Raw genomic sequence first — 11,177 nt, 5'->3', positions numbered from 1 at the left:
GTTTTAAAAGGTCAAAAGTTTTCTGCTTATAAGCTGGACAAAACATTGTGATAGTGTAAAGTTTTAAGTTCATATTTGTAACACCCAATGTGTAAATTTAATTTGAAATTAAAAAAAGGTATTAAAAAATGTGGTGCTTTTATCTGATTAATCGAAACAATAATCGTCCGATTATTCAATTATGAAAATAATCGTTAGTTACGGCCCTAGTTTCCTCTTCTGGTCATGCTTCACATCAAAAGGTAATGGAATTTCCTCCAGTTCCTCAAGAATCTTTGACACAGAAGACTTCCAAAGCACAGCATGTGCTGCTGATGGAATTTAACTTACTTACTTTCTCCAACATTTCTACTACTTTCAATTGTTTTTTCCTTACAATGAGATGCAAGAATCACTCTCTGTCCTGGTGCTCTGTAGATTAATCTTGGAGCCACCTGATGCATCCTCTCCCACTTCAGAAAGCTGACCTACAAGCAAACATATATAATATATGGCATTTTGGGAGTTAAAACATTGACATTTAGCTAATCTTCACTTGGATTTTTACTGGATTGGGGAAATAGATGCCATGCCATCTGATAATTTATAGATTCTATGGATGACTTCATGTCAGAATTCTGTTTCTGGCAGCTGCTTGTCTGGTTTTCCTGTGTGACACAAAATAAATGAATTGTGTTGTTAGTGAGATAACACATGACCGATACGATGTCTGGAAAATGTTAATCCAAGATACTGTACTGTCTATAACGCAGGGATTACACTCATGGATACACAATTGGTTTGTTTGATGAATATCTTTTACCTTGAAAGGTAAATTCAGTCCAGTAGTATATCCACATTTCCAGGTGAATGATAGACTAATAATGTAAACCACACTATCTGGTATCACCCTGAAAAGGATGGGTTCCTTTTAACTCTAATTCCTCTCAAGGTTTCTTCCTCGAGGGTGTCAGTGAGTTTTCCCTTGTTATTGTCACCTCTTTGCTCCACAGGAGTGGCATTGAGATAATGTAATTCACTAAAGCACAATTCTCACATACAACTTCAATGAACAGAAATGGACACTATTTAAAACCTCACACATGCCCTTTGTGTAAGTAGGACCAGAATGGTGCCCTCTTCTTTCAGTAAACTGATTATTACATATCTCAACCTTAGCTCTATTCAGGTTCAATTATTTTTGTTTGTATTCTCTCGTAAAAAGAGACTATAACAGGAAACAGGAAAATGGAAGTGTCTTCTTTCAAAGATTAATAATGTAAAAAAGCTAATTGTGTCACCTTAACATATTTGCAGAGATGTACATACAAATTCAGGGGATGTGGGGATGCGGTAGATAGTGGTTAAGGTGTGGGACTACTAATCTGAAGGTTGTGAGTTTGAACCCGCAAGTCCACTAAGCTTCCACTGCTGAGTCCTTGAGCAAGGCCTTTAACCCTCAATGGCTCAGTTGTATAAAATGAGATAAAAATGTTAGTCACTCTGGATAAGGGTATCTGCCAAGTGCCAGAAAAAAAATTGAAATCTTTCTAAAATCAGTCATTCCTCAATATCTCACTAATGTGGTATACAATTTCTGACTGCTACAACTATGTAGCATTATATCACTCACCTTCTCATCATGATATAAAAATAGTCATACAAATTAGGTGGTACACAGGGAGTTGATCATTTACGTACAGCTCACTGTCAGAAGGAAAACACACAAACGTACATATTCTGAGCACATTTCCTCAGAATACAAGAGATTTAATCCAAATAAAACTCCTGTTATTTACGATTAGCATATAGCTAACTTTAATGAATATAGAAAATAGGTATGATCCTAACACTAGCACTATATTACCATTAGTAAGTCACAATAAACTAAATAGAAATAAATAAACTATTTTATACTGCTACATGTGTTTAGGTACAGGTGACAATAACAATCTCAAGATTAGCTAAAGGCTAATTCGAGCTAGCCAACATTCAATGGAGTCAGCTGGCTTTGCTAATGCAGCTAGCGCTTAGCATAGATTCTCTACTAGTTTGCTTATAGCCAACATTCAATGGAGTCAGCTGGCTTTGCTAATGTAGCTAGCTCTTAGCATAGATTCCCTATTAGTTTGCTTATAACCAACATTCAGTGGAGTCAGCTGTCTTTGCTAATATAGCTAGCTCTTAGCATAGATTCCCTATTAGTTTGCTTATAACCAACATTCAGTGGAGTCAGCTGGCTTTGCTAATGTAGCTAGCGCTTAGCATAGATTCCCTATTAGTTTGCTTATAACCAACATTCAGTGGAGTCAGCTGGCTTTGCTAATGTAGCTAGCGCTTAGCATAGATTCCCTATTAGTTTGCTTACTTTTTGTGAGCAAACACAAATTACAAAGCTACAACGTGTTTACATCAGAATGTCAAATAGACTGAATTAAATCGCTAATGCTTTTAATGACTGCCGTATACATTATCCATCATTTTCCACATACTCCAGTATCGGTAGCATTGCTACAAACTTAGCATTTAAACATCACCTACAAAACAGTAACATCTTTATAACATATTGCAATACTATATACATGATAACTGTATCCAGGGGCATATTTATTAAATATTCTGTAGGAATTAAATTCTATTTCACTGTAGAATTCATGCTAGACGCACAGCTAATGGCGGCCATGTTTGTTGTGGCAGTTTGTCGGGCTCACTCCCATCACTATCCCTTGTGAGGTAGATTTAGCATTTAGCTTGAAACTTAAAAACAAATAAAATAAAGTAAAATAAATAAATAGAGGCACCATATCCCATTTATTTGGCAACTCTGACTTAAATTTGATCCTTTCTAGTTGTGGTTTTATTTATTTATTTATTGGTAAAATGGCATTTTGTAGGTGTCTTTTCTGTAACAATAATTATTATAACAAGTTTTTATAATAAATATTAATCATATAGTACTTTAATAGCAGAAATGTGAGGCAATCTTACTGTGTTTTGACTGTCATGTTTATATATATTGCTCTTTTTCTTTCTTTCTTTCTTTCTTTCTTTCTTTCTTTCTTTCTTTCTTTCTTTCTGTCTAGATAATGCTCTGTTAATCATGATATTACTCATTGTGGTTTCACATTTTACTTGACATAACATTTTTTAAAGCACATACGACGTCACTGTCTGCCAAATAACCCTCTTTGCACTAACAACCTCTGATCAGTCTTATCACGTACAGAGATCTGATCTGAGGTCCCATTAAGTATTTGATTGTCCTCCTAGTCTACTCTCTAAAGGTCTTGTAGCTGTTCTCAGCTGAGCACACCACCCTTGAGTGCCATATCTTATCGTAATTGACTGTTTCAGGGATCAACAATGGATGTGTTATTTTAGTAGGCAAATTGCCCAGGGTCCAGTTCCTTTGCCAGGGAGAAGCAGATGAGCCTTTAACTAGCTCTCTAAAACGCTAGGAACACTGGAGTCACTAGGAACACTGGAGTCACTAGGAACACTGGAGCTGATGCTTTGGTTATGGGGACAATTGTGGATTTCTGAAGGCATATGGCAGGGGTTCCCAAACCTTTTTCTGTGAGGGCCACATAATTTTTACTTTCTTTAATGGGGGGTCGGGTCGGTCTGTACCAGAAAATTACATGACTACTAGCATTATTATTTATTATGATTTTATATGTATTTCTATGCCTCCTAATGCTACAATAGTTTTAGTATTTTTTTATTTATTATTTTGTTATGCATAGTACGAACAAATGATCATTACTTTTTAAAAGATATATAGCCTATTAAAAGAGCATTATTGCTATCATAATGATATTTTTTCATATTCAGTGCTATTGAAATAAAAAAAATAAAAAAAAACTCTTTCTAAGGGAAATTTTAGTTTGAAAGCCAACCTTTATTATCAAATACAGACATGATACAAATAAAACATATATAAAAAATGTAATTTTCAAAATATGTCTCAGAAGGCATTGTTCAGAGGGCCGGTCCAAATGTGGGGACAGGCCGCTTTTGGGGGTCCCTGGTATATGGGAACAAGGGCTTGTGCTAATAATATCATTGTCTCTAGGATACCAATCCCTTTCACTCGATCCTCGGGCATGTTTTCAAATTTAATGGGACCTTTAAAAACATTTCTAGAGTAATAAAACTGTCTAGGTTTTTTTGCCTTAGCTTCACCACAGCTTATGTTTAGACATAGGGTTTCTTGTTCTCCACTAAGTCTTTCTCATTCATGTATTTATCTGCAGACATTAGAAACTTGTGGCAAGATGTAGCAAAATAATTTCTTAATTTTTATGGCAGATCATCCAGGAGTCAGAAAAATGGTGGGATGTTGTCTCTCCAGTGCTAAACATGGTGATGCTAGAGGGGAAAGAATCAACTGAGCTTCAATTTTATAGTCTCATTGATTCACTCACAAAAAGTGCAGTAATGTTTAGCCATGATTTAAATTAACATCAGTTTCCTGAATGACATCTTACTCCTGATTATGAAAGAGCCGTTGTAAAATATTAACTGGATGCTTGTTAGCAGTGACTTTAATTAACTAATAAGAATGCCCATGGCTTCTGTAGTAGAGCCCAACGCCTCACATTAGCATGCTTGCGAGGAGGTTCATCATTTTTCCTCCCAGATCTTGCCTTTACTACTAAAGGGCTTTTTGTAATGTCCTTAGGAACAGGAGATGATGTAAAGAAAGTGCAGGTCTGCTGCTTCTCTTCTTTCAGTAAATGAAATATAAGATATCTCAAGATCGATCTCTTTAGGTTCATTTGTTTTTTATCTATATGTTCTCTTAATGTGAATATAACAGAAGTCAGGAAAACAGGGGCATCTTCTCTCAAGGATTAATGATGTAGTGGACGTTTCACCTTAAAACATTTGCAGGGAGGTTGCTCAGCATCACTCCCTGAGCGTTTCCTCTTCAGTCCAGGCCCCAAATCAGAAGGTGTTGTAACTTCTTCCATTTCTTCTGAAGAAGGAGATTATGTATATCAGGCATGCAATCTTGAGAATGCACTGCAGATAACTTAGAGTGTTGTTAGACTAGGCCCAAAACCTATGCCTACTACCAATTCTGAGCTTGTCTTGGGGAAGGATACAGGAAGACTTTTTTTGTCTATGCAGGCCAGCCAGAGACATTCACATGATGCTGATGGAATTTTTTTTATCTGTTACTATTTTCCATTTTCTACTGCCATAGAATTCTTTAATTTGCTTAAATCTGTACCAGAGATCTATTGGACATTTCAGTATATTCAGTGTATTCCTAAAACTTGCATATGCAGATAATACAGGACATTTAGGACACTGAGAAACATCTAATAATTTTCATTAAAATATTTACAGTCGGCTGGGAGAACAGTGCAGAACTGAACAGAACTTCTCTTCTTTCTGTAAATGGAATATTGGATATCCCAGGATCTATCTATTCAGGCTCATTTGTTTCTATCAGTGTAACTCTCTGTTCTGTAATATCTCTGCGAATAAAACAGAAAGTTACCTCAGCCTAGCTCAGACTGTCTATTCCGGAGAAAACAGGAGCATCTTCACTCAAGAATTAAAGATGGAGTAGAGTTCAACGTTTTACCTCTACACTATTGCAGGGAGGCTGCTCAGCATCACCTGAGCAGACACTCCCTGAGCTCTCCAACATCAGTCCAGGACTCACACCAGAAGGTGATGGAATCTGCTTCGCTTCCTCAGAAGCAGGAGACTCTGTAAAGCACGGCACAAATCCAATTTGAGAAAGCACTGGAGATAACTAAGGGTGTTGTTAAAGAGGGCCTAAAAACCTGGACAGATTCAAGATTCATTCAAATGCACAAGACATTCAAATGCTGCTGATGGAATTTGTTTTACTTGCTTTGTCCTACATTTCTACTCCTTTTACTAATAAAAGTTTTCCTTCAATTTTTTTAGTAGAAGATGCAGGACTCGCTACCTGTCTTGGTGTTCTCCTTCCCCGCATCAGAAAGTTGACCTACAAGCAAAAATACAGGAAAATAGTACAGGGCATTTTGGGCATTAAAAACATTGACATTTAGTTAATCTTCACTTGGATTTTTACTTTTGGCTTGGGGAAAGAGATGGCTTCCGTTGATTCGCAGTTTCTTCGACTTCACGTCCTGATTCTGGCCGTTGTCTGGCTGCTTTTTCTGTCTGACAGTAAATTGTGTTGTTTGTGGAATACCACGACATCTTAAAGATTTTCACTACAGCCCTTGCTGATGCTGTGGAAATGGCTTCGATACAGCATAATTCTATATATACATCTACCAACCAACAAAAACAGACACTTTTTAAAACCTCACACTTTAAGCTCATTGTGTAAGTAGGACCAAAAAGATTTCTTCTTCTTTCTCTAAACCAAATATTAGACATCTAAACTTAAGCCTAAGATCTATTCAGGTTCAATGAATTTTTGTTCATATGCTCTCTAAAGGTGAATAGAACAGGAATCAGGAAAATTGGGGCATCTTCTGTCAAGGATTAAAGATGAATTCTTTCTACCCTTTGTGGCTTAGGAAACAAGAACGTTTCACTGTGTTATTGGAGAGAGTTTTAAAATGTGTAGATTAAATAAAGCTACACTACCTTAGACCAGGTGGAAGTCTTGCTCTTCAGTTTTTCTATGGGATCATTTGGAGTTTGATGAAATAACAAGAAAGGAATAAGAATTCATAGGTTTTTACTTCTACTAATTATATATAAAGCTTAAATACTGGGCTTGAGGACAATACACTACACAGATATAATAGCTGCTGTTTTATATGCAACTAAATGATTCTTAAAAATCTTTATCACCCAGGTTCCTAAGATATCCTCTAACTGTACGGTCTTAAAGCATGTAATAATTAAAATTTGAAATATATGCTGATTAATTTACAAAGGATGATGCAAAAAAAAAACAATGAAAATAATAAATTCTTTTATAATTTTTTCTCTAACATGGGTTGTTTTTTTGTTTTTTCCAGAGCAAAAAATGGGAATGTCTGATTGTAAAATCACATCTGTTTATCCAGACGGCTCTTTTCCTACTACTGTATCACACTGAATCATTTCTGCAGATAAATCTTAAAAACTGCAAGAACAAAGGATGATGATTTCCCCATCCAAGAGAGTGACATTAAATCTGTTCATTCTTCCATATACATGTGCAGTAAAATAATACGATTGATGTGAGGACCCTTTAGTATGCTGTCATTTTTAAAAAATGGCATGTAAAAGCATTTAAACATGCTTTTTTCTGTCACAATGACCCTTTGTACTTAGCCCCCCCAAGAAAAGTTGTTATAATGCACTATAACTCTGTATTAGGGTTTTGTTATATAAACTTTTGAGCATGAAATAATAATCTATGAATAAACACCAAAACATAGTATACATAGTGGGGGGTGGTTAAAAGTGCCCAGTTAAACCAAATAACAAAATCTTAATAATTAACCCCTTATACAATGGTGATCAATATTAAAGAAACGAGAAATATTAAAGAAATGTTTTCTATGTGCTCTTAAAATCAAGTGTTATGTAAACATTTTATTACCAATGTTATCCTAATAAACAAACAACAGGCATTCTGGCAGTTTTACAGAGTATTTGAGTCACAAGTTGTTATATAAAATTTACAATAACCCAAAATGACCCCTATGCTCTTTGTTAAACCAAGTGGAATTTATTATTATAAAAGATACCACTGGTACATTTTACAAGCAAAATATTTCCCCTAATGGATTATGTTTAAATATGTAAAAATTATTATTATTGACTCAATACACGCTGACCTACAATCCAGTATTATAAGAGAAGGGTGATAATATTATTCCCATGGCCTATACACCACATGTAGGGAGCATTGGGCCTAATCTGTGTGATTTGTTTAAGTACAATACAATACATTGGGACAGTCTGACTGATGTAAAGAAAACAACTAGACAGGAAGTAGACCAGTGCTATAAACTATAAACTTGACATAAAGACCATGGTGGCATCCCTACCTTATCTGACTGGCACTAAGGGGAGGTGTGTGTGTGTGTGTGAACAATCACTGTCCACTTTAATAGGAACCAGCAAATGTACACCAGCTCATTTATACAGTTATCTGATCAGCCAATCATGTAGCAGCAGCACAATGTATAAAAGCATGCAGGTGAAGAGCTTCAGTTAATGTCACATCAAACATTAGAAACATGCAGAGGTAACCAGAAACATGACATTATCTGTGGCCAGATCTGCCAGAGTGAACTCCTCTGGCACTTCCTCTGCCTGAGAAATTCAGAGAGAGCGAGAGATTGACATTTTAAAGATGAATCGCTTGTAGGCGAGATATTCCTTTTTCCATTAGACAAACGTAAAGAAAATGCTTAACCTGTCCAATCTCTGGTTTCTCCTTTTGCTGCGGATTGTCTTAGACAGTTTCACTTTGGACAGTGAGATTGAAGTCGCTGCCATTGCTAACACCAGCCGAGGGTTAAGCGCTAACAGTTTCAACCATATTCCAGTTTCATTCACTGCGTTAACAAGTCTTTGTCTCTTCAGGACCACCATCATAGCTTTCTTCATGCAGGAAGCAATGTTTTCACCCCTGAATTTATCTCCCACTCCCAACAACATGTCTTCCAACTTTACTCCACACACCGGCACACACCTGACACCATGCTGGAGAAAAAGCGTTTCCTTGGCAGCCTCGGAAGCAGTGCATTCATTCTCTCTCGCTTCTTACTGTTTACAGCTCGTATACTTCCCTAACTGTTTAATTAAAGTAAAAGATAAACTAGTAGAAAGCTGGAAACATTCCAAAGAGCTCTGAAGCACATGGAGTACAGCAAAAGTACGGAGAAAGACTGATGCTTTTAATGCATCAGTTAATGCATCATATTTGCATATTTACATGTTTTATTTATATATTTACAAAATCCCATTAGACCCCCTTTCCCAACCACACCTGCCCACCTGAAACCCCGAAACACCCTCAGTTTTTTTAAATCCATGAATTCATGAAGTCCAAAGTATGGTTTAAAGAAGAGTCTGTCCAGCTGATGTCCATTTTCATAGTCTAAATCTTCCACATATTGAAAGAACTTTCCATTTTCTGTAGCAGTTTGTGCTGATTCGACCATTTTTATCTGGGAAGTGGTTCCTTTTACCTTTTTTATAGTATTAAATGGCTTGTAATTCACAGGCTGTTTTGGTGTCCTAAAAATCTTGGTTCATTCTGAGCTGATCTTTTCCTCTTACATGGGTGTGAGCTGGTTTCCATCACTAGCACCTGTACTACTACACATTAGGCTATTATGACACACTATTATGACATTCGCTGTTTCACAGATGTTTTTTCTTGTTTTGTTGAAAGTTCATCAAGTTGGTTCATCTTGTTCTTTCTTTCTATTCTCAGCTCTACTATACTGTTCTTCATCTCCGCAGTGTTCCTCAGTGTCAGTGTGTTCCTTAGCGTGTGTGCTCTGTGGGTTCCTTGCTGCTGTTTTTCAGTGCAGACATTAACGCTAGGGTTGCTGCGGATGCTAGGCTCCACACCGTTATAGCTCTATATGAGCAGCTAAACTTTTTTTGCTTGATGTCTTCACACTCAAAACTCCTCTGGCTTTCGGTGAGTTGAGCGTGGAAAAAACTGCATTTGAAATGACAGAACATATCTCATTGTGGAGTTCTTAAAGTCAAATGGAATCATTTCCATTGCACTGGCTAATTTACTCCAACTTCATTATCGCTTTATTTTTTAAACAAGTTTGGTCACTAATCACGTTGTGGGGTCAGATAGAAGGGAACCTGGAAGCATTACTCTTTTCATTCATATTCTTGTCTCGATCAGTGCGTTAATGATGTTTGGATTTTTCATAAACACCCGCACAGCTTTGTTCATATGGGAAGGAGAGGAGATGTTGTCTTACCCACTGCTAACGACACACCTGACAACTTGCCATCTCCTCGCTGACCTCAGAGGCCATGGTGTCTTGCTCATAATCACCCACTTTTAGCTACTAGTAACTCATTTATGACTGAAACATTTATTATTGGAATTAAGGAAAAGGGAAATAAATGAAGAGAGCAAAAGTGTGTGTGTGTGTTTGTGTTGTGTGTGTGTGTGTCATTTCAGTACTATCATCACAGGTGTTAGTAGCAGCAGTGCAATTCAATTAAATTTTATTTGCATAGTGCTTTTAACAGTGAGCATTGTCACAAAGCAGCTTTACAAGAGTATAAAAATTCAGATTTATATAAGTATAAAGGTTTAAATTAGTATAAAATGTATTTATGTTTATCCCTAATGAGCAAGCTAGAGGCAATAGTTGCAACAGAGACCATATGAGAGAGGAACCAGATTCAAAAGGGATCCTCATTTGGGTGACACGGGATAGTGCAATTAAAAAGAATTTTTTATTATATAGTCAGATGAAACTGTGTAAACTTCTGGCTCTGGTGTGTTGATGATCTGTGAGTTGTTTGTTCCAGGCTCTGGGTCCTCCGGTGTGCTGGCTGGCTGTACACTGCTACTGCTGTCACTCTCTGATCTCCTCAACCACACGGCTCTGCTTGAGCAGAATCGCTTTAATGGAGCTGTCGAACTTCCCGTAGCAGTCCAGCTCCTTCATTGTAACTTCATTTTGAATTGCCAGAAGCATATACATTTACGGCATTTGTCACAGGCCCTTATCAAGAGTGACTTATATTTATACAACTGAGCATTAAGGGCAGCAGTGGCGGTCCTGGGGTTCAAAATCATAAACTTCAGATCAGTAGTTCAACATCTTAACCACTGAGCTACAACTTCCCTATGTAGAGAAGATGGCTCGTGTTGCAGGTGCGTACCGGGGGAGTACCATAAACATTCTATATTCAATCAGCATGTTGACTAGAACTTTGATAATACAGAAACATGATAATAGCTTTGTTTCATTCAGGGGGCAGAGTAGATATGACACACCCGTCATGCATGTCCTCCACAGCGTCCTGTTCACTCTTAACTGTTAACAGTTACATAACCTATAACTTCACTAAAGAAAAGGTGGAGAAAAAGAACATGTGAAACTCTAGAGAGCTCTTTACATGTTGCCTCTGCACTCGGCGCATGCAGAGAGAGAGAGAGAGAGAGAACCAATAATATTTGTACAGTGCTGATGGTTTTAGTTAAACCAGGCTTCTACTAATATGATTGTCAACACAGGAGATGC

Source organism: Hemibagrus wyckioides, linkage group LG09, assembly GCF_019097595.1.
Source record: "Hemibagrus wyckioides isolate EC202008001 linkage group LG09, SWU_Hwy_1.0, whole genome shotgun sequence".
Classification (NCBI taxonomy): Eukaryota; Metazoa; Chordata; class Actinopteri; order Siluriformes; family Bagridae; genus Hemibagrus; species Hemibagrus wyckioides.
This window is presented reverse-complemented; position numbering follows the sequence as displayed.